At 43.9% G+C, this 24,074-nt stretch overlaps 2 long non-coding RNA genes across 3 annotated transcripts in view; both read left to right on the forward strand.

Moving 5' to 3' along the window:
• Nucleotides 1-2,488: 2,488 nt before the first annotated feature.
• LOC109286178 (uncharacterized) lies at nucleotides 2,489-12,465 on the forward strand. Its single transcript, XR_002094132.2, has 3 exons — nucleotides 2,489-3,234; nucleotides 7,782-7,859; nucleotides 11,093-12,465. It is a non-coding gene; the product is annotated as an uncharacterized LOC109286178 (long non-coding RNA).
• A 6,103-nt stretch (nucleotides 12,466-18,568) lies between these two features.
• The window catches only part of LOC109286205 (uncharacterized), a 372,088-nt gene continuing 366,582 nt past the window's right edge, over nucleotides 18,569-24,074 (forward strand). Inside the window, exon 1 of one of the 2 annotated variants that reach the window (XR_009455937.1) lies at nucleotides 18,569-18,793. This is a non-coding gene — a long non-coding RNA (uncharacterized LOC109286205). The remainder of the gene's footprint in view (nucleotides 18,794-24,074) is intronic. The other variant, XR_009455938.1, reaches the window with a different exon arrangement.

Here is a 24,074-nt window from a genome sequence, read left to right on the forward strand (position 1 = left end):
GTAGCAAATCCATGTTTCCTTTCACCAGGGAAAAACTGAAGCTTAGATGGGATGATAAGAAATGATTTTTCCTTTAAAAAGAAAAAAGAAAAAAACCCAAAGCGATGGAAAATTGCTAAGCTTTTGGAAGAAGATGCCTATATTGTAAATGTCAGTGAGTTTGCAAAACAAAAACAGCTGCATTTCAAGTCGAGATATTTATGAAAGCAGCCGGTGTTCTGTTTCTCCAGCGTTCGGTCTTTAAGATATATGCTCTGAATTGGTGTATGTAGCCAAAGCCAGGTGGCGTTGTTCCTTATACTACCTCTAGGAGGAAACCTCAACCTATGTTGTGTCTGCAGCACTGGGTTTCCCATTTTATCTATTCAACTTTTTATATTGTATTTAAGTTAGTACTTTTGATATTTCTAAGTTTTTTTTTTTAACATTTATGTAGAACACCACATAATTGCAGAAAAGATAATAGTCACATACCCTAGGGCTTGCTGTACACTTATGTTAAAAGTACAGCTTTTATTGGCAACTGAAGTAATAACCTTTCCATGTCAAATTGCTTTAAATTAAACTTAAAAAAAAAAAAAAACACCGGCTGATACCCACACTTAGTAATTGTCAAACATTAGCATAATGTGGAATACTAAAGCTGCTTAAATCTTGGGTTTAAAAATAATTATTTACTTAGGTAAATTCTGTATTCAGAAGCATAATATTAGATTTTTTTTGATTTTTTTTTTTTTTTTTGGGAAACGCATTCTCTTTGACGCATGTGTTAAAATCTAACTTAAAGTTGACATGAAAGTGGAGCTGGATTTTATGCTGGCCTCTGAGGCACAAGGTATTCTTGCATCTCTGCTCATCCATCCATCACTGGTCACATTGAAAGAGCATGTTAAACTGACACCTCCGAATGCTATCGATACCAAAGGTGACATCTAGTGACCTGAGACCAGTGACGTTGTAGAAGTCTGAATTCTGATTATGCTGCTGTCCTGAAGTTTGCATAATTTCCAACTGCTTTAGGACACCCAGGAATGGAGCTTTTAAAGAAGGGCGTAGATAAAGTCAAGAGACTACAAGTCAGTAAGATGCTTCATATGTATGTTTTCACCTTCCTGTTTCCACACACTTCTTAAACATGTATCCTGAAACCTATTTAAATCTCCTGCACAGAACAGGAGAGACAAGCCCTGGGCTCAGGCCTCCCAGGCTCTCTACTGTACAGCTATCTCCTCCTCGGTGGGCACGTCTACATGTGACGCTACATTGCAGTAGCAATGTGCTATGGTGACATAGTGACCCCATGCGTCTGCATGTGACCAGCAGCTACTTCGCTGGAGTGGTGCACTCTCTTGTTATAGTGCGTCGCTATGGCGAAATACCGGCTAAAAATAACCGTGCGCCCAGCATACGGTGCAATATGGGCTACTACTACACCATGCTTTAGTATAGGGGTTTTCAACCTTTTTTAATAAGTGTACTCCTGGTGGCCCTCCTCTTAAGTGTACCCCCGGGGGGAGGGTGGTGAGCGGCTGGATGTGGAGCTGGGGGTTGGCGAGCAGCGGCAGTCCTGCTAGTTGGGGCAGCGGCGCAGGGTGGCGGCGCTCCATCCCCGCATACCCCCGAGGACCTTCTAGGGGTATGCATACCCCCAGTTGACAACCCCTGCTTTAGTACTTCCAAAAGGATGTACTAAAGCAGAGCTCAGTAGCAACATTGCTGTACAGGCACGTGTAGACGCAGCCAGTGGTCCTGTCACAGCTTTGCCTCTCGGGCCTTGCAATGGCAGGGAGCCTGGAAGCTCCCAGCCTCTGACTCCAAAGCAGGGAATACCCCAAAACTGGACACTAAGAAGCTCAGACTCCTGCACAGGCTGCCAGGTGAGCTAGCAGGACACCAGGAGGTTTCTGTAGAAACCTTGCCCATGTTTCACTGGTTAAAACAACATGAAAACTGGGCGTTTTTGATGAAAAGTTCCACTGGCCATTTCCCATCTACCTCTCATTATTGGCACGAGGTTCTTGGGCTCTTCCTTTACTAGCAAGGAGAGAAACTTAAGGGAAAGGAGATGGCCAAGCTGCCACTGTCCTACATTGTATGAAAGCTTTTAGTGTTGGCAGGTTTATACAGCAAGTGCACCTCCTTAAAGCACATCTCTTCCCTAGCACCGAGTGATTCACTCCTTAGAGCACATTACTCTATGTTCATTTTCAGTATATTTGGTCAATTAAATTAAAATTTCAGAATTTGTTTGAGTCAGGTGTCCAGGTTGTAGCTATATTGGTCTAGAGGCAAAGGAAATCAGAACTTGTGGTAGAGGTGATATCTTTGATTAGACAAACTAGATTATGAAAGGTTTTTTTGCAAAAATCTAGCTGGTCTAATCAAAGATATCACCTCTACCACAAGTTCTGATTCTGTCATTTCAAATTTTCAATGTTTCAAATAATTTTCCACCAATTATTTTTTTTTTGATTGGCTCTCAATTTGACTCCCTCAGCCCTCCTGTTATCTGGCTTCCTCCCTGCAACAGCCTTATTCTTCTCCTCAGACATCCTTAAGCCTCCATACATGAGATGGTTCTTGGAGTCACGTGGGAAGTTGCATCATTTTTACCTTTCTCCTGGTCTCCTGCCTTGTCTTGCTTTGGATGTTTATCTCATCACATCATCCATCTAATTCTCTGATGGGACCCTCCCAATTCTCAGAAATGGTCCCTGGACTTACTTCAATATTTACCTGTTGACTTAGCTGTTTGAAGGGCCGAGGTGCCTTTGGTGTCCCAATGCCTCTGTACTGCTCTTCCCTACACTGTTGACTCCTTTGCAATGGTCAGCTTAGTTGTGAGACTGCTTTCAATTTATTATTTATCTTCAGACAACAGATAGAACTAGTTGCTATCACAAATAAAGCCACGTTACTGGGTCAAATCCAGAGCTACTCTCCCAAATAATCTAGATGGCTTATCCTGGTGAACCGTTTAAAATGAACCACAAGCCTTTATCCTGATGACAGACTCTAGTTTTCTTTAAGTCTTAAACATGGAACGTAAAGGATTTAACACATCATGCTAATATTGGCACATAAGTGGCTTTTATTAATTTTAGGTGTTCAGTTTGAATGCAATTTATTCTTTCAGATGTTTTCATTTGATAATTTTCTCTTTCTCTTCCAGAAACCTTTTCTCCAGGAAGTAACTGAGAACTCAGTCAGGAACTTGGTTCTGCTAAATTAAGTGTACGTACATATGTGTATATACTTATATATTACACATGCACACCCCCTCCCACCCCACCTGAAGGATGGTCCCAAAGAGGATGGAGCTGGACTGGTCTCAGTGGGGGCAGATGACAAAACAAGGAGCAATGGGCTCACGTTGCAGCAAGGGAAGTTTAGGTTAGATATTTGGAAAAACTTTCTCATTAGGAACAGGGTACTTGGAGAGAGATTCTGAAATTTCCCTCCTTGCAAGTTTTTTTCAGCAGATTTGTCCTGGTTAGACAATGCCTTGGCTGGGATGATCTAGTTGGGGATGGTCTGCTTTGAGCAGGGGTTTAGACTAGATCAGGGTGAGCAAAATATGGTCCAGATCTGGCCTGCCAAGCAAGTTCATCCAGGGCATCTGCCCACCAATTAATTGTACCCTGCCCTGCCTGCACAATTCATTCCTATGCTCATGCATGGGAAAGTCCTGGCCTCGGCCAGCACACGCACCTGCCAGGCAAGGCTGCTGCTACCACTGCTGCAGCCATCGGGGGACTTGCTCAGCTTCCCTGGCCTCCAGCAGCTCCTCGTGTCCTCGCTGCAGCGCTCACTCCAGGCAGCAGGTAGGGAAGCTGCAGCTGGGCAGGAGCATGGGGCTGGGGTGGTGGGAGCAGAGAGCCTGGGGCCCCACACCCAGCCAGAGTTGAGGTGGGCAGGGTGTGGGGATCCCTGCCACATGCTTTCCCCCATGGTGTGCAGCCTCCATTGCCAGCAGCGGCAGCAGCAACAGCAAGTGGTGAGCTCCCGGGGTGATTGTGGCCCATGCAGGTGCAGCTGCAAAGTGGCACATGGCTCCAGACAGTTCTGGGAGCTACATGTGGTGTCAAGGAGTAGAGTCAGGCTGGCCTGTATTTATCATGTAGAGCTCATGTGCAGCTCCCAGGACTTGTGCACTACTTGGGGAAGCCCTGTGCAATGGATCCAGCGGCCTTCCCTGCTCCCTACTGCCACGTGCACCACTTGGGACTCTGCCAGAAGTGGCAGGGAGCTCTGCTTTCTGCTTCCCAGTGAAGTCCCATGAACTGAACATGGCAGCAGGGAGAGGGGCCAGGCCACCAGCTCCATCATGTGGGGCTTCCCCCCCAGTGGTGTGCGAATCCCAGGAGCTGCACGTGAGCCCCACACAATAGAGGTGGGCCAGCCTGCTTCTGCTCTATGCTGCCACGTGCAGCTCCCAGAACTGGCTGGAGCCGCGCACTGCCTGGTGGCTGCACCTGCACAGCCCACGAGCACCCTGAGGGCTTGCTGCTGCTGCTGCTGCTGATTCAGCTGGCAGGTACTTTGCACCATGGTGGGGATGTGTGTGGGGGACTCCACACACCCCCCACCCTTCCTTACACACAACCCTCACCCCTCAACATACCCTACACACAGCCACACCCACACACACCCCACCATACATACCCCACCCCAACCACACCCCACACTAAATACAAGAGTGAGACTTGATTTTTGAGCTATTATGCAATCACTTCTATATACACTACACAAATGCACACACATCAGGACAAAAATATTTTTTGAAATAAAATTAAAATACTTTATAGTAAATGTTTGATTTTTAGAATATGTTGTGGCTTTTTTCCAGTTCCAAGATGGCAACCTCCGCAATAAAGGAGTACTTCTGGGGGCAAGGAAAGGGATTCTGGTGGATTCTGGAGTTAGGGGGTGGAAATTCCAATCCCAAGATGACAACTAGTGGGCAGGACGCGTGTCAAGGGGCAGGGCTACTGCCCTCCACAGCTCACCAAAGCTCATTAAACGGCCCTCCAGCCAAAATAATTGCCCACCCCTGGACTAGCCAATCTCCTGAGCTCCCTTCCAACCCTAATGCTGTATGATTCTAATAGGGGGGTGTGTGTGTGTGTGTGTGTGTGTGCGCGCGCGTGCGTGCGTGCGTGCGCGCACACACACACACACACACACACACGCTTTAAATTCAAAGTGCAAATTAGCTCCTTTACTAAATGTGTGATTTGTTTGCTTATCTAAAAGGATTCTTCCAAAACAGCTGACAACAGCCCTGGCTGGAAAGAATTTATAAACTAAGGCTCATAACCTGTTAACCCATTTATGTGCAAAATCAATTAAAAATATGTAATTGGTCCTATTCAATTCAACGGGGCTTTTCACTATTAAGCTTGGGCACAAGTACAGGCTCAGTGCCTAATATTTTATATGATGCAAGAAATAGGGTTAGCAAAAATTAAGTAAGAAAGAGGGCTCCAGGAATATGATCTCATGATTATTTTATTTAGGCATGTGTTAAGCATTATAATAGTCAAATTTTTAAGACATGCTTGTAGCAAATGGGCTTTTAAGCAACATACAAATTTCAGCTGGGACACACTTCCATAGAGATCATTAGGGTTATTGCTCTTCCTCATTTTCCAGGGTCTGCTCCGAATCATCACTGAAAAGATGACAAAGAGCAACAACAGAAGAACTTGCCAAAGCTGCCCCCAAAACTGAGTGGCTCAAGCCATTTCTCTAAAGAGCTTTCCTAGGAAGTTTTTAGGACAGGTTCTTCTGTTGTTGCTCTTTATCATCTTTTCAGTGATTATTCAGAGCAGACCCTGGAAAATGAGGAAGAGCGGTGCCCCTCATTTGATCTCTATGGAAGTGTGCCCATGAATTCACCCCCTTTATCCTCCTCTTTTCAGTCGAGCACCTCACAAGTACTGTTGCAGCTAATATGACTTCCCTCCCAACAGACTTTGGATTAAGAATGCCTTGCAGTCTTCTTAGTTTCATGACTGTATATTTCTGATTATGGTACATCCTGGGGAATTTTTAGATTTTTTTTCCTGTATTCCTTGGTGGGGGAGCCTGGAAATTTCAATAAAAAAAACATTCTGCAATTTTTGGGGGATTTCTTCAAAGAAACCAAAACATTTTCAATGAAAAAAAAAGATTAAAAAAACCCCCCATTGGCCACTTCCATTTGCCTGCTGCTCATAGACAAGAGCAGAAAGAATACAGGAATTGGAAAACAGGGTAAGAATTCCTCGCTGAATTTTTTTTTAATGAAAGATTAATCTTTGACGCATCCCATTGTTTCAATAATAGACAAGAAGTTAGTACATGTTGATAAATATTTAAACACAAGTATTGACACTGACTCATTTCCTCAATAACATATTGATTACATTGCTTCAACTATGCATAGGAATTATTAGGAGCTTTCCACAGAGTCCATCCACATCTTAATGGAGTTATAGGAAGGAAGGTAGTTGCACAAATATTTTTTCAAGTGTTGGTCTAAGAACACACAGCATACTTAATCCTCTAAAATGTTTCTCCAATATAGAGGCTGTTTTGCCTGTCGATCCTTATAGCTAACCCTTGATATCACACTTAATTATAGTGTGTAATAAGTTAAAAAAAGAAAAGAACAAAGGTTGGTGTTGTAATGCAGACTTCCAACCAAAGTTTCTGAAAGGTAAAGTTGGTTATCACTTGCACTTAGAAACAGACAGTTTCAACCCCTGGTATAATTTGGGAGGCTTTGAGAAAAATCTCAAACACAGACTTAGTTCATCATAATGCTCAAAAATCAAAGGAAATACGGTTTGGAGAAGACAGTAGTCAAAAATAGGCCCTGAAAGTAAAAATGGGTCTGGTATTGTAATGTACTGATCAAAAGTTGGAGGCGTTATTTGCCCAAATGAAGATACTTGTTTTATCCTAGGGCAGGTTTTCCTTATAGTGTTGATTCCTTTTGATAGCCAGTTCTATTAATTCCCCCATGCTTGGGTAGTTTTGGGTATAGAGTACTTGTACGAAAGGCTATAGAGTACTTGTAGGAAAGTCAACCTCCAAGAACTGTCTTTAGGCCAGAGACAGGAAATCCTTGTTCCAGCTATGCAGGCCCAACCTTGGAAATGAGGCAACGTAGCCAACTTTACAGTGGCCCCAAGTGCATGTGTGTTGGCACCAGTCTGTCTCTGGTGCTAGCCAGACTTGTTCTCTTTGATGCCATGTATCTTATAAACATAGCTGTCAACATATCTCCCACAACTCTTGCTTTGCTTTGAGTGTGTCTATAGAAACACTTTCTTTGGGGTACAGCTATGCAGGTTTGTAACTTCTAGAGCATTTTTTTTGACATCTGCCTCAAACCCCACATCTCAAAGCAAAATCACTTGGTATCACACTGAAAACCAAAGACATGAAGTTGTGACATTCATTCAGTGCACATGCATATAGCTATGCGGGTTTGCTTTAAATTAAATGCAGGCCCACTTGAAAGGTTCCTGAAATTAGAAGATTTAGCAAAGACTTATTCACAAGGTTCATGGTCTGAGTTTCATAATAGAGCTTCCAAAACAGATGGGTTTTACACGGCTTTGGCTTTTGAATAGTCCGTAAGGACAGAAAAATGATTAAGTATCCGTACATTTTCTTTAGCGAATGTGCGTGTCTGGGTATAATGTATGTGTGTATATATGTGTGTGCAAATACAGTCACACTTAAAAGGACATCCCGAGCAGTTTGCTGAGATTCTCCTTGTATTTCAGTGACTTGTCAGTTGTGTGTCAAGATGCTTTCCAAGTGAAGTGTATGATGAGCTGTACGCTACGGATGTAAAAGAGCAGGTAGGACTTCTTTATGTACAAGGTGTTTTTAGCAGCTGGATCCCAGCTCAGTCCCGGTGAAGCTTGATGACATTTCATCCTTACAAGTGCACGAGAATGCAAGGATACGTTTGAGCAATTTTACGTCAGGACATCAAGAGCCACAATTATAGGTGTTAGTACAAATGGGACGCCATGTTCTCTAGGCCCCTCAGCTCTGTTTGAGCTATCCTTCCTTTTCTGTTTGAGTTTAGAGACACACTTTCCTTTCCTAGAAGGTTTAGATCAGAATATTTGAATTTTATGGCCATCCCTCAATGCTTCTGCTGTTTAGATTTTGTAAAGTTTTTTTGCTTTTGTGTGTGGGCGGGGATGGGGTGTGGGGGGGGGGGGAAATACCACATTCCCATTGTATTAGTTACTATATGATTTAAGTCATGATCTGTTGTCAAATTACTGCATATCTAAGGAGTTGTCAACAAACTGAATAATTCGTTTTACTTTTTGCAGCACATGGGTTGAAATGTGAACTGGTTTTGTGTATTAATCAGCAATATTAATATACATTTGTCAAAAATTAATATTGAACTGGAATATTAGGAATTCCCTACGTTAGTCACAGTCCCAAGGTTGCACCGATCATTGGGACACCTTTGATGTAGCAATAACTTTCCTCCATTCCTCCAAGTCTCTTGCAATCCCTGTACAATCGGTCAGGTTTAAAGTCCTTGGATTGGCTTGTACACACGTTGCTCTCCCAATGAGGGTTTAGTGAGCAGCTAAATGCACTCTCTCTCCTCTGCTATTGATTCAATTATGCAATCTCAGGACAACCATTTGATCACGCTTTGTCTCAGTACAAACTGTTCACACTTCTTATCCCATGAATCTTTTCATGGTTTGTCTTGGGATGATGGACATGGACATCTGAACAATCACGTTTCTCCCAGGACAGATGTGATATTTGTAGCCTATCAGGTGCAAATTGATCCTGCCTTCTAGTGATGCACTGTCTAGTGAGCCAAGGAGCTGGTGTTTATACTAGCTTGCTCTACCAGTCCTGGTTACCTGTGAAAGTCGGATCAAGCTGCCACCTGAGATCCTTTACAAAAACAATGAGCAAGAAAAAGCACCAAACTGTGCCATTCAGTGCATAGACTTGGTTGCTAGTGACTCTGGTAGACCACCGCTTCAGTGTACATGAGTTTGTGCTTCCTCAAGGGTCGTCTGTTTTCAGAGGGCAAGAAAGCTCTTGCACAGTGTGAACTGCATGAAATAAATGAGACACGCAATGCAGAAAAGCAGTATGCCGTGGTGCAGGAACCAAATTCATGCTTCTCTTGCACAGAGCCAAGGCTGCATTGGAGATATACCATACTCTTAAACAAAAGGCCCATTTACCTTCCTGTGGCAATGTGAAGTTCTCATTGTGGTTGACCTCTGCAGTGGTATAAAGGAGCTGTGCTGGAAGGGTGAATCAAATTTGATGAGTTCACTATACCACTGGAGCCAAGAGCTGGTTTAAAATCCATGACTTTCCAAGGGTCTCTAAGGAAGAGCAGTTAAGGATCCATCTTTCTGGGCTGGGAGGGTATGGGTGGGATCCTCCTTCTCCTGGAGATCCTGCTGGAGCGGTGCATCTCTGTATTGTCCCTACCGCATATCTCCCAGCTATACACCACTATCAAACCTTAAAGGCATAATTATGCTAAAACTGATTCATAAGCAACAAAAGCCTGTAGGCATTGAGCCGGGTGTAATCTGACATTAGACTAAACATGATAAAGAAGTTGTTTTCTGCAATACATGGATTTAACTTTACATAGCAGGTGGTAAATGTTCCAACAAATACATCTATTTCAAATCTGTAAGTGCCCAAATATTTACATCTTCAGCCAAATAAAGGCTGGAGACTCCTGCTGCCTGAGGGAAAGATTGTTTGAGGAAAAGAAATGGGGAACCAGAATTGCAAATCTTCTTTTGGAGTGCACTGGACACATTCGGGGACAGTGCTGCTGGGAAGTGCTGGCTTGCAGGGAGCCATCATTCATTGTGGACAGGACCATCCATCTGCTGCAGTCCTGCTGCTTTGAGGGCAGCGCATGTTCTCCTCCAGTATGGGGCACCTGGGACCAGCCAGGGTGGATGTGGCACAGGTTCCCTCAAGGTGTCCTGTCTCCTTCAGGGGCCAGTACCAGTTGCTTTTTGAGGAAGTGCGAGAAGCCCACAGTAGGCAGATGTGGGCTATCTGCCTCCTAAATTCATCTTCATCTCTACCAGCTAGAACTTGGCTAAAGCCCTGAAGTACAAAGGGTTATTCAACTTAATAAACACCCAGGGAGCGCTCAGGGGTCCTTGAATAACTGTTCCTGCCAAAAGTGCATGGGTGCTCCTCCTCACTGTGTTTTGTGACTTAGTCTTGAGGCTGAGAGGAAGACGTGTTAGTCTTTCGAAGTCTTGAGCAGGGGGCAGGTAAAATTATGTTTTGGGGCCAGAGACCTAGAATCCATCCGAGGTTCCAAAACTAGTTGTTATTTTTGATAACTCTGGCTATTTGTGAAATTTATATACACCTCCAGCTCCTTCTTGCATTTTGGTGACGCTCTCTTGGCCTCAATGACTTCTTCCATGGTGGTGTCTTCCATAGTTGAGTATGTGAGAACTTCTCGACTTGTACTGATTTGTCAATGTCCTGCCTTTCAGTCTCATTGAATGTCTCTCTTGTTCTTTGGGTAAATCCGATATCTTTTGTTCTTGGATTTTGAGAAGACAAAGCCAGAAAGCCCGGACTGACTTGCCCTGGGTCATTCTTTCTTTTACAGACTTCTCTCTTGACCCTTCTTGCTTGCCTCGTCTCAGGTAAACTATCACTTTTTTGGTTCTATAGTTCTTCATACGAGTGGTTTGGGGTTTGTTTTTTTTTTTCCATGCACTTAATCTTTCTCACCCCTCTTCTTTGGGCTCATTGTGCAGGTTTCCTAATACTAGTCTTTTTGTTTATTCTTTATTCCATCATGATGTCCCATCAGTCCATCCTGGAGGAAATCCAGTAATTCGGACCTGGAGACAGATGGCATATTACTTGGACTCCTATTAGTCTCCAGTTGTGATTGCTATACATCCATGTTTCTCCTGCAGAGCATTAGTGTAACGCAAATACACATTTTCCTGAAGAATGGAAATTGGGATCGTGATGCCTTCTCTCTGGGTGGCTTTTTTTCATGTATTGTCTCTTTTTTTTTTTTTTTTTACAGCTGAAGACAGCTGTGCATGTGGCTGGGACATTTTTGCCTAAACTGAAGGAAGCCAAGACAAATGCTGTTGGAATACCAGCTGCAAGGGACAAGGACTATCTCTGTGTTTGTAGACTATTTAATTATAACAACCTATCGCAAGACTTGCACATGAACTGCATCCTTGAGGCTGAGCCAGGAACAAGAGGAAAATTGCCAGGAAAGAAACAAATTCTTTGCAGCATTCCAGTTACATTCGCTAGTGGAAGCTGACAATTTAGGGGACTGCAAGGACTGACATGGCAGGCTGCAAGTTGCTAATAGGCTTTGGTTTACTTTTTAAGTGCAAAGAGAAATGTAACTGTAAGGAACTGCAGAAAAGCCCAGCAGAAGCAGCATTCCTCAGAGGCCAGAAGAAGAAAAACTTAATTAGTGAACAGAGCTAAGTAAATTATTCAGAGTGAATTTTTTGTAACCCTTTTTTGGCCATTCTTCACTCACCCGTGGCTCTGAACTCTCACTTTGTGTCTCCGATTCCATCCTCTTCCCTTCACCATCGTCCCCTCTACTCACCCTTGGCTCTTTCTTCCACTTTTCTACTGCTTACTGTCACCTGTCTACCATTCCCACTCATGTCTCACCTTGCCATTTGCCCCAACCCACCTCATCTTCTGTGTGGACCGTCTTGGAGCCCACTCTTACCGGCTTCCACTCTCTCCTGGACATCATAATTCAAATATGATTTTGTTCCTTCCATCCTTAAAAGAAAAATGGGTCTTGTCTTGCCCCCACTAAGTCTCCCAACTGCTGGCTTTGAAATGGTATTTAAAGTTCTGTTTTTTGGGGAATTGGCTTATAGGGGTGTGTATATGTGTTTGCATTATAAGGGTTCGGAGATGGGCAGCAGGGTTTAATTGATTTCTAAAGAGCTTGGGTCTAACGCGCACAAAGCTTCTCATAGCCCTGGAAGCAGACTGGCTGTGTAACACAACAAGACCAATGGATGGACATAGCCTAAGAATTGAGGCTGGCATGCCATAACACAAGATCACAGCCTTCAAGGCAAACAGGTTGTCTAACACAACAAGGACACACAGCCTGGGAACCAAGGAAGTATGTACCATACTGTCCCATAACACAAGATAAGTGATACCAACTACAAGGCCTCGGAGCAGAGTGGGGCCCAAGTCCCAGTTTTGGGGGAACAGACCAAATTAGGAAAAGGCCTGGAAGGCTATGTAGATATGTGACCACACAGAGACAACCAACTGGAGATAGCCACAGATGAAGAGTCATCAAGAGAGAAGGAGACTGGAAGATATAGAATTGCTTGATTGTTTGTATTGTGGCTTTTCTGTTATCACTCTGCATCAATAAATTTGCCTATTATTGAATGGAAAAGTGTGGTCGGTCTGAGGGTTGTGCTCACCTGGTACAAAGGTATAAAGGTTGGGTCCTAAATGCAGTGCAAACACAACTACGCCTCTTCCTTCTCCCTTGCATCTTTGGGCTTGTTGAACGTGTTGTCTACAACTGTCTCTAGTTTCTCTCCTCTTCTTTCACCCATAAACCTTCTCCAATCTGGCTTCCCACTCTTGTAGTCTACTGTAACTGCTCTGGCCAAAGCCTCTAATAACTTCTGAGTCAAAGGTGAGAGAGCCACCTTTGACTTCATCCTCATTTTCCTTGACCTCTCCGCCACCTTTGACTCGAATGACTTTTCGCTTCTTGAAATCTTGTCATCTTTTGGCTTCCATAACTCTGTCCTCTTCCTGGTTCTCCTTCTTCCTCCCCATTGCTTATTCAGTAGGTCATTCAGAGAAACCTTCAAAATTATGGGTGGAGCCCACAGGTTTCAGTCTATGGTTGCTTTGTCTTTTCCCTACATTATCTCAAGGTAATCTCATCCATACACTGCAACTGGGGATAGACTTCAGAGACCTCGCCTCTTGCTTGTCTCCTTCTGTCCAAAATGAAATCTCAGCCTGTCTCTTTGACTTCGGCTTTGGCTTGTAGATGCCCGGCACTCTGCTCCAGCTCAACAGGACTAAAACTCTTAATCCATGTCCCCATCCACCAAAATCTCCATCTCATTTCCTTTCTCAAATCCTATTGACAACATCCTATTATTGAGATCCATGATAAAGGGATCTCCGTCAACTCAAACCCCTGTCTATGTCTTCATATCCAGGCTATGCCTTGCAGCTTGTTTCAGAGCAAAATCCTTACTATCAATCTGCCCAGCTAAATCTCTCATCTAGGATCCCATTAAAGCAGTTTTCAGTTGCTTCTTAGACTTAAAGCAATCAATTATTGTATCTGTCTGAAATTAGACAAAAAGCAACACGACTGTACAAGTCAACTGTTTCTTCATTTTTATTTTGTATTTCTTTTCCTGTTTGCAAATAATATTCAAGTCTTTTGGTATCTTTATGCAAAGAAATATCCTGGAATTTATTCTTTTAGTTTGTCACATTTGACTATATGACTGACTTTTAATGCTCTGGTGGATTGGATATGTTTTTTTCCCATTGAAAAAGCTCTTGTAAATGAACTATTTACTTACATGAAAGGAAAAGATCCCCAGTGAGCCCTCTGATACATTTTCCTCTAAACTTGCCTTGAAAGAAGGCTGCCATTTCTTATTTGGCTCTAGCTCTCATGTTCTGAAAAAGAAAAAAAAAAAAAAAGTATTCTTAAACTAAATACAAAATATATCTCAGGATTTCTGGCAGTGAATGGCAAGCACTTTCTCTGAATAGACCTACTGGAGTGGCCTCTCTCTGTTTTGTTAGGAAGTATATTAAAAAGTAGAAACAGCATGCTGAATGAGGTAAGGGACTGAAACAAACTATGAAATATGCCATCAGGAAAGAAAAGGCACCTTATCCAACAAAATCTTGGTGCAACTCTAAATGGAAAAGTGACACTCATCAAAAGATTTCTATATCGTCTTCACTGAATAAATTACTTCTGGGTGAGATTCACTAACATCATTGCAGGGAAAGTGTAATTGAAAATTATAAAGCTGTATCTTCATTGTGTATTGCAGCACATGCATTTGATACTGGGCTACGTCTGTCAGAGCCTTATGTGTTTCTCAGGGGAAGAAGAAAAATCTGTGGGCTGAATTTTCAGTGGATGTGAGCCAGTGTTACTCCATTCGAATCCTCGTGGGTGTACAAATGCCTGGCCCTATGACCGACTCCTCGTGCTCTTGGTCATAACTGAGCCACATCAACAACTTGGCTTTGGAGAAAGCTGTGCATTAGCATCATGTAAATGAGGAACTTCAGGGTTGGCTCTTAACGAGCTACTCCAGTTCTACGGAGAAAGAGACGCTCCCCTTTAAGCATCCAAAAATCTCTCCTGGGAGGTTTCAGAAGGCATGCTTTCTAAAAGTATGATTTAAGTCATTATTGGCATTCATAAGTGTACGTGGCATTGTGCTGGTGGCCCTCAGTGCATCCTTGTCCTGAGGAAACTGCAACCTCAGGCTTTGCTCCTGCATTTGATTCAATAGCCTGGACACTTCCAAGGGGATTCATAAAAGCAAAGGTTAGTGCCAAACTGTTCAAGATCCAGGTAGGCACACGAGTTATCCTCAGGTACTTTACTGTTCTCCAGTAGGAAGTGCGTGCACATGGACCCACTGCGGCTACTTCTCTGATCTTTTCTTTAGATGTGCATTTTTCGGTTGCCTGTACCGGGAGCCGTGGAGAGATGTTGTGCATTTTAGATTACACCTCAGTTGCTCAGTTGTGTTAATATATTGTACCATGTAATGAAAGAAAAACAAAAAGAAGTAATTTTTTTGCAATGCTTTTTGAAGGTTTGCATAATATGTCTGTACTATTATTATTTATAGAAGGCCAACAAGTGCTTCGTTACAAGGTCCCCATCCATGACAATCTGGGACACTATCTAAGTGGGATGTCTAGTCATTAGAGCCAGAGGGCTGACAGCCAGGACTCCTCGTGGTTTATTTCTGGCTCCTGCAGTGACTCACTGTGCGACTGCATGCATTGCCACAAAATGAGATTCAGAAGGAGTTCCACCTTTGCATGGATAAATGTGTTCATCCTGCAACACCTGGAATGACTCGGTATGGAAATGGGACACTGTCCTGAATAAGTGGCAGTGCAGCTGTGCAAATGGCCATTCACTGGCACACAGCCTTGATATTTGTGCATTCCCTGGGAGGAGTTTGCTACCATATAAATATTTTGGTCAGGCAAGAGGATATTCTTAAGAGCAGCCGTTAAGCAAGTCTTTCTGTTTGAGCTGTACTCCTCCCAAACATACTGCCCAAATCTACACTTCAGTGTTTTGCTAGCTTAGCTATGGTAGTTAGGAAGGTGAAAAAAATCACCCCTCTTACTGACATGGGCATGGTAGCAGAAAATCCCATGTAGGTGCCGCTTATGTGACACAATAAATCCTTTTGCCGGTATTTCAGTTGAAGAAGCAGTTCAACTATCCCTGCAAAGCAATTCTTATAAGCGGTGTCTTCACTAGGGGGCATTGCTGATACATAGCAAGGCCTTTATGCTCTCGTCTAGCCAACGACAGTAGGTATGTTAGTCTCTTCCAGGAGTTTTTGAGTCTTAGTCGATGTTTGTGCAGAGCTTTGGGATCTTTGGAAGAAAGGTAAAGTATTATTATTACTTTTAAAGAATCATTGACTTTTTTTAATAATAAATGTTTGTCATGTACAAAGACTTTCCTTGTTGGCTCGGTGTCAGTCACAACTTCGGTCTTTATCATTAAACTATCAACATTTGCTAAGAGATAACACACAGTCACTAGACGTATTTCTTATCCTTGCCATGTGGGTGAGGGTGATGCAGGAGGGGGGTTAACTCTTTCAGGGGAGCGTGCTGCAGGACTAGGGGCTTCAGTATTTCTCCATGGTAGCTACTGGCAAAGTGTGTCTTTTTCATTGGCGATCATTGCCTGTCACATAGGAAACTATATCTCACATGTTTTCCTGCGATGCTTTTAATTCGTCACCACAACTGACTTCATCATTTCGTAGTTAAGGCATCGAATACTGAAGGCTTCTATTTTTTAACTTCCATTCTGCATTCTGTATTGCATTTCATATTCTACCCATTGGTCTAGTCTTGCTTCAACTGCAAGGTCCTTGGGACATGGACTTTCTTCATGGACTCGGCAAAGCGCTTTCCACAACATGCCACATCCATTGGGAATCTCTGGGCATTACTGTAATATAAATGACAATACTTGAAAGAGTTTGAGCGTTTTGCTTTTCTTTTAGATGTAACCGGTTTTGAAGTTTTCGGTACTGAATAATTTCTCACTGAGCATGTCTGCTCCTTAAAAACTTTCCAAGCAATTAAATGAGGTTTGATCAACAATGACAAATTGTTATTTGTCGAGACTCATGCAAAATGCCACCCCATCTCTATTCCAGCCCCTGAACTGTTAAAAACATCTCATAGGTGTTTTTTTTTTAAATGTAATACATTTTCAGATGCCATTAATAAATGTCCAGTGGATAGGATTTTTTTTTATTATTTTTTTTAATTTCCTTCATCTGATCTAGGTCTTTGATAAATACTACAGACAAACTGAGTGCTGTAGGATCAATCTTGACAGTTCTTCAATAAAAGGCTGTGTGGTTCTTCGTCAGTGTCTTCCTTTCAGTGACAGCTGCTTTGTTCTTTTTCAGTCAGATTTTCTAGTTAACACATCAAAAGTGTATCTGTGTACACGCAGTACTGAGAAAACAGTTCAAAGAGGCAGGAGATTCACTTTTAACTCTTCATTGCATCTTCCCTGCTCTTGTCGCCGAAGATAGCTCATATAGAAAGCTCCAGCGAGAGGTGAGGAGTTCACTGAGGAGCACTGTGAAGTATAGCACATGTGGATTAAAGTCTTAAAACACAAATTGGTCAGTCAATCCACTTACCATCCCAAATTAGCTCTAAGCGATAAGAAGTTTTGAGTTTTCAGCAGCAAAGGCTCGCATTGGAGACAGATAAAGCTGTGCATTTGATCGAGTGCTGAAGTTTGGTCTGATGCCTCTTATTATAGTGCCAGTACTTTGGAACTAATTAAACTGATGGCGGTGTTCAGCTTAACCTGATTTAATTGAAAGGTTGCTTCAATTTCCACAGCAAGGTAAATAGGCGGAAAATAAGTTTTGGAGCATCCCGTTTCCCTCCCTCATTGCGGTGAAAACTTTCTTCTCTCTATTCTTTTTTTCTTCGTATTTTTTCATGTTTTTATCAGTCATTCCACCAAGCAACTTCGAACGCAGTTCATTAGCACGTGGCACTTCCGTGTAGCTTGGGAGAAACAACTAAATCCATGAAGTTCAGGTCCAGGAATGCGTGTGCTTATGTCGAAGCTAATTGAGGATGTCTCTCCAATACAGACTTGTATCTTCACTGGAAGCAAGTGAAGGTAAACCCTGCTCCGAGTTAAGCACGTGTGCTAGTGTCCTTCCTGGATTAGGCCTTGGGAAAGGGAATTGGTACTGCATGGTATCCATGCAAGTGTTCTTAATGGCCCATTCGTCTCTGTCCCCCGGTGCCACAGCATTTCATTTAACATTGCTATCGTTTGCAGCCTTATGTATACATCATCCATCAGTCTCGAGTGATGTTTGGATAGGTGGATATAGTACATAGACATCAGCGGAGGCAGTGCTGACACGTTTGCTGCTTGTGCGTGCCTGCTACAGCGGTGAATCGCTCTCAGCCTCTGCTGATGGCGCAGCTCTTTGAACCACGATGCAGCAGCAGTAGAGCAGTCTTTAAGGGGGATGTTAGGTCCACTCAGCTCTCTGGGCTGAATCCCATTTTGCTGGGGTTATTCTTACCACCACGTGAACTAGCTCAGTTAAATCAAGCTCATGTGCATGTATGCACGCTGCAATGCACCTCCAACAGCAGTGCAGACATAGCCTTAGTCTGCCTTAGTACCAGGCAGCAGGAGGCTCTTTTTTTCCTCTCGTTATTCCCTTTGCTGATCATACTTCTTCCTCTCGGCAGTTTGTTGCACCCGTTTGCTTGTGCAGCTAAGTTGCAATTCATTGTGAGCCAGAGGGTTTGTCAGAGGGTTCGTTCTGGTTTGCCCTTGGTTTCTTTTTCAGGACTTGTAGCCTTCCCGAACATGGGGCTGTTTGTGGATCCTTGGTACTTAGCACAGAGCTAGGCTTGTGAAAGACCTGGGTATACACCATGTGTTCGCTGTCCCAAGGCAGGCTAAGCTGCTGTGGTTTGATTCCTGCTCAGGGTCCCAGGGGAGAAAGCTCTGCCAGTGGATCTAGTCCTAAAGTTGCTAAGTTCCCAGTCCTTGGTATGCGATCTCTCAGCTTTTTCTCACAGCTTCTCTGTGCTTTATTGCTTTCTTTCTGTAACAGGAAACCACTGCCCCATTTACTATGGGAGGCTTGAGAGGGTAGGAAAGTTGGGTTGCAAAAAAGGCAGTTGGAAATGAGTGCAGGTGCATCCAGCTTGGGACTGATGAGGCCAGGCAGCTAATGGAGCAATTAGCTGCACCTGGTGACTGGGTGGGGGTGACTGGTCTGGTGATGGGAAGGAGACTACACTGAGGGATTCAAGCTGAGCAGGGAGCCATACTGGGGGAGCCTGGGCTGCTGGGAGAGGGGCTCTCGAGAGTGCAGGTGCTGCTGGAGACGAATGGGCATCCAAGCTGCCTAGCGAAGCTGGGAGGAAGGCTCCCGGGAAGGTAAGGTCTGCGAGTAGCATTTACCCAAGGAGGAAGACTGCTGTTTTTGTTTTGAAGAGGCTTTGTGTTTTGGTTCAATTTGGACTTGTAACTGGAGGGCTGGACTGTAGCTCTAGGGGCAGAGGAGACCACGAACCAGGGTGCTGGGGTGTGCCCCGTTACAGGGGCCAGGAGACAGCCCCGTGCTTTTTTTTTTTTTATAGCAGAAAGTGGTATATTGAGGCTGAACCCCAGGGCTGAGGTTTTAATTGGTGGACCAAGGTGGGGCACAGCCAGAGAGGAAAAAGGGGCCTAGTTTATAATAGCCAAAGCCCTGACAAGCCCTCAGAAACCTGTGAGAGCAAACCCTTAAATGGGGAGCGCTGTATGAGATGATGGGGTGACGGGCCTGATTGGATGGGCTGCTACCGGGCCAAGGAGTCCCCTCTTCCCTTTCACTCCCAACAAACAACATCAAAGTTGTGGTAGGTGATAAATGGGAGATACAGGGAGGCTGGGAAAAGGAGCAGGCAAGTTGGGTGGACCCTATCCTATATCATACTCTCCCCTGAGAGCCTCAGATGTGAAGCCAAGAGAGAAAAGAGAGATCCACAGTTTGTAGGTACTATAGGTCTGGTCCAGATACCGAGGTGTGCACCCAGGGGTGCATCTTCTTGGCAATGAGCTGAATCCTCAGCTGGCATGAATGACTGTATCTCCAATGAAGGTACCGCGAACCAGCCAGGAGTCTGGCACAGCAATTCAGGTAGGCAGGAATTGCAGATGAGATGAGTAGGTAAGCAAGGAAAGGCCTGTGTGCAGGACTGAGCACAAAGCAGCAAGGACTTTTGCAGAGTTTAGGGGAATGAGGACCAGGTAACAGCCATTTATTTATGCAAGAGGAAAATCAGACAGACATTTGTTTAGGGAGAGTAAAAAGTGAAGAGCTCCGTCAGAAGAGGTTGTTAGCATGTGGGTTCAGCTCTTCATCGGCCCGTGTCAGAAGCAGCAGAACCTGGAAACTGCAGCTCCAGATTCTGGGGAGAAAGGAATCGGGAGTCGCATCATGCTACAAACATCAGCAGAGTTTCATCTGTACGTGGTTTAAATACCATGTCATGGCTTCAGGGGAAGTGGGTGCTCCCCACTTTTCAGTTAGGGAGATTGAGGCCTAGAGAGTATAAGGGACTTGGCCAAGGTCATAGACTGACACAGTTGCAGGATCTGGAATAACTCCTCGGACCCCACTAATGGGAATTCTAGCTGGATTGCTCCATATTTTTCCATAATGAGTTTTCATCATCATCTAAGGGATCCTGAATGAGATCTCTCTGGTCGCAATGGCCTGTTCTGGCAGCCAAATCTGGGTGAGCTGAGTTCAGCTGTATGAAGTTTGATCCGCTTCGCATGTCACAGCCCCTCACATCCATTGGAAATAATTCCTGCAGTCTAGAAAACTTTGCAGGTCCAGGAGCATTTTTGACATGCTAGTGAACGAAGGGCAGGGGTCTGAATGTTTACAATGGTATCTGATTTTTACACTTGGGCTCTACAAAGATGCAGAAGCTGATGTTGAGATTTGTCTCTAAAAGATGAAGACAGAAGGTCCTAGCAGGGGGTTAACTTTGCAGTTGATATATGTATACAGGGGGTGTGCGTATCTCTTGCAGCTATAATGTTCCCTTCCTGTGGTCATAGTAGAAGAGGTGTGTAAAAGGAGGGTGAAAGGTTGGCAAGCTGGAATAGAGTAAATATATTCCAAGCAATGTGGAAAACTTGAAGCAATAGGGGGGGAGGAGAGATTCAAGCAGCACAGCTGACCAGGTCTGAATGACAGCCTATGAAATTGCTTTTTCTGGGTGAATTTTGGCTAGGACGTAGGGAGCAATGCTACTATCGGCGAGAGCAAGACATTGCAATAACAAAGCCAGGAGATAATCGGGGCAGGGATGCGTGTTGAAGCTCTTGGGACCAAGAGGAATGGTTGGCTTTTTGAGAGTCTGAACTGCGAGAGATGCGGATAGATTTAGCTGGACGGTTTCTAGCGTAATGCTTTAAGAACGTATTCTGCTAACTGATCGGTAAGCACCGCTCCATGAGCAAACCGCTACATTTTGTAGGTGCTAATGCGCCATGAAAATTTTGCTAAAATCAATCCTATAAAATGCACGGTGAGTTCAATTATGAGTGGAAAGATTGGCTTCAAACAGGCGGTACAAACAACTTTCAGGTGAGAATGGCCCAACCTAAATTGTTGGTTACCCTTCTTTGCTCTTCCTCTCATGTGGTGTTTCTTTTCCAAATGGAAGGATCAATTTGTGGAGGGCTGATGGAGACCGAGAGTTGCTGCTTGAAATACAGCGGTAAATCTGCAAGACGGATAACTCCTTTAGCCTCTATGTGCAATTGCCGTAGAGTAGATAATACATCCTCTTCCTAGCAGATGGACTGAATAGCAGATGGGACCCGTGGAGGTGAATGAGTACATTGCAGTGACCTCTTACTGAAGCTGTTGTAGCAAGGAGTTGGTCTGCAGGAGTTGGGTCACAGCTGCCCCTCTATAGATAGTGTGTTTGAACAAGGCACGGTCTCCATGAGCCCTGCCATTCCTTGTTTCCCCTGCCCTGAAAATGCCTTGTCCATACTGAGAGGACCTCTGTAGAGCTGGCTATTGTGTGGGATACTGCACCTGCTCGGCAGGCTCCTTGCACCCTGCTCCCACAAGCAGTAGATCTGCACTGGTTTTGACCTGCTCAGAAATCCTCAGCACTAGCTCTTTCATAGCCAGATTGCTGGAAGCCTTCCTCCCATTGGAGAGAAGCTACAAGAGTAATCCCATTAGCTTCAGTGGGACTCCTGGCCTGAGTTAGCACTCTCAAGGGTGAGTAAGAGCTCTGCAATTTAGCACTAACTTCTCATAGATTGTCAGTCAAGTAGAAAGGTGGCAGGAGGAGCGTATTTACCATTCTGCATTTATTTGTCAATATAAAAGCGTGCACTATCGGTGACCTCTGGCTTACGTTGCTTTATCATGTCAATATTTCATAGCATCATAAGGCTATTATACGGCTGACTAATGGGGATGGCTATTAGCAGTGTTGATGTAGTTTGAAAATAGCAATCCATATTTTATGGACCAGAAAGAGACCAAGCCTTTACCTTAGATCTTAGCAAGCGTAAAAAAAGGAGATAATGTAAATGAAATTTACCTTCTCATTTCCATCCTCCCACAATTAGTTCATAATTCACATATTGTTCAGCTGCTTTCATGCTTTGAATATACTTACGCACATTAAACTATCCTGGTGAAACCTCATCCCCTTCTAGCCTCAAAATAACAGGAGGCTCAAACATGTCCCCTTCCTCACTAGTAGAGCTCCATATTAAATCTCCCCTTTCCCCTTCCAGGGTGAGTCAGATTATTTTTTCAAGAGATTTACCGCTTGCAATAGTTCTCTGCAGCCGATCTCCACGCCCCGACACACCAGACAGCAGAGTCTCCGGCCATGTAGGGATGCAGGGCTGAGCTTTTTCCCCACAAGAGGAAGATGTGGTTTCTGTGACAGCTGAGTCATGTACATCACACTTATACGTGCATTAATGTGCTTTAGTTAACATGCATTAAATATAGTACTAGATTTAGTAAATATAGTACTAGGGCAGTAAATATAGTACATTGTGAGGCGCTATAAAAATGCGCATTGGCCTATTTTTATGCCCATTAACTAAACAGCATGTTTTTTTTTTTATTGGGCGCCTATAGACGTGCAGAGAACCTGCTCTGATGCATTGTAATTGCAATGGGTTGGAGCAGACTCGATCAAGTCTGCTGGAGCGTGGTAATTACCGCACTCCAGCAGGCTCTGGGGTCATGGGTATCGGTGTTCCCGTGCTGAGAAATGGTGGCAGGGGCTCTTTAACTAAAGGTGGTTCAATGCGCTTTTGTTAAAATGCCCCTGCTGCCATTTTTCAGCGCAGGGATGCTGACACACGTGATGCTTTGGGCACTTTTAATTAGAGCGGCTCTTGAAGGCACTCTAATTAAAGTGTCATCCCTCCCCACCTCCTGGAGCACATCTATAAATGCCTATCATGCAGGCGCGAATGAATTTGTGTTAAATGAAAGCTTTCCATGCTGAAGGAAAGCAGCAGCATGCCAGCTTCTGATCCGGCTAGCCTTACTGAGCCAATACCACTAGTTAAATAACATGGGATCTCTTGTCTTGGCTTATCCGCCACCTGTCTCGGGGCTTGAATCCTGGTGTGCTGAGGCACACGGGCTGGAAAGCCAAGCTGTTCTCTGGAGAGCTCCTCTACTGGACATAATCTTCATCTCCTGGCCAAGAAATGACAGCATAGTATTTCCATGTCTGCTTTCCTACCTACGGAGCTGCAGCTGACTCCTTTGCCCCTCAGCACATGAAGGAAATGCACGAAGAAGTGATCCCTCCCGTGGCAGATGAATTGTGCCTGTCCCAGGGCTGCAACCTATGCTAATGAGTTAGATCCTTATTCCCAACTCTTCGCTCCGCAACCTTGGAGCGTAGTGGAGCTAGTTTACGGAGGTAAAGAAAAGAAGTGGAACTGCAAATGAGCCTGCCATTGAGGAAGGTGTCGTCATGCACAGTTTTCATATGGGCCGATTAAATATATTTTAATAGTTACCTAATGGAAAAGTGAATTAAATATAATCTGTGTTAATTGGCTACCAGTTAACGCAATTATTTCACTTCATTATTCTTCATGCTCAAGGTAAATGTTCCCCTCTTGAAAACTGGGAAGCCATCTTCTATTTCCTCAGACTGAAAATCATCCTAGCGTAGGTGGCCTGAACAAGACCCCGTGCATCACTTATGCACCGCTTTAAGCGTGTCATGGGGCTTAAGCTCTCTCACTCCTAGCGAACAATTGGAATAACACACCTGAACTCTGCTCCTTCAACAATTTGTAGCATATTATTAGTGCTTTATGAACTTGTACTTTTTTTTTAAAGAAAAAAAAATCCCTCTGAAGTAGGAGATGATTAATAAAGTATTTAGAAAAGGTGATGAGGACCTTTCATCGAGCCTTCCCATTAAGATGTTTTACATTTTTACCTTGGCCTTTATTGTCCTCATTACACAACATGCATTATTTATTAAAAAGGCCATCCACACAGTGATGGGCAGCAAATTGCCCTTTAAGCTAAAATGTTAATGAACAAGCTTAACTGCTCAATGGGAAGGAGAGCATTTTGCATCTTTGTTGTTATCCTATTTAAACCTGTAGAGGGACATATGTTGTTCAAGCCAGTTTTGTAGGT

This window comes from Alligator mississippiensis, chromosome 12 (assembly GCF_030867095.1).
Source record: "Alligator mississippiensis isolate rAllMis1 chromosome 12, rAllMis1, whole genome shotgun sequence".
Taxonomy (NCBI): Eukaryota; Metazoa; Chordata; order Crocodylia; family Alligatoridae; genus Alligator; species Alligator mississippiensis.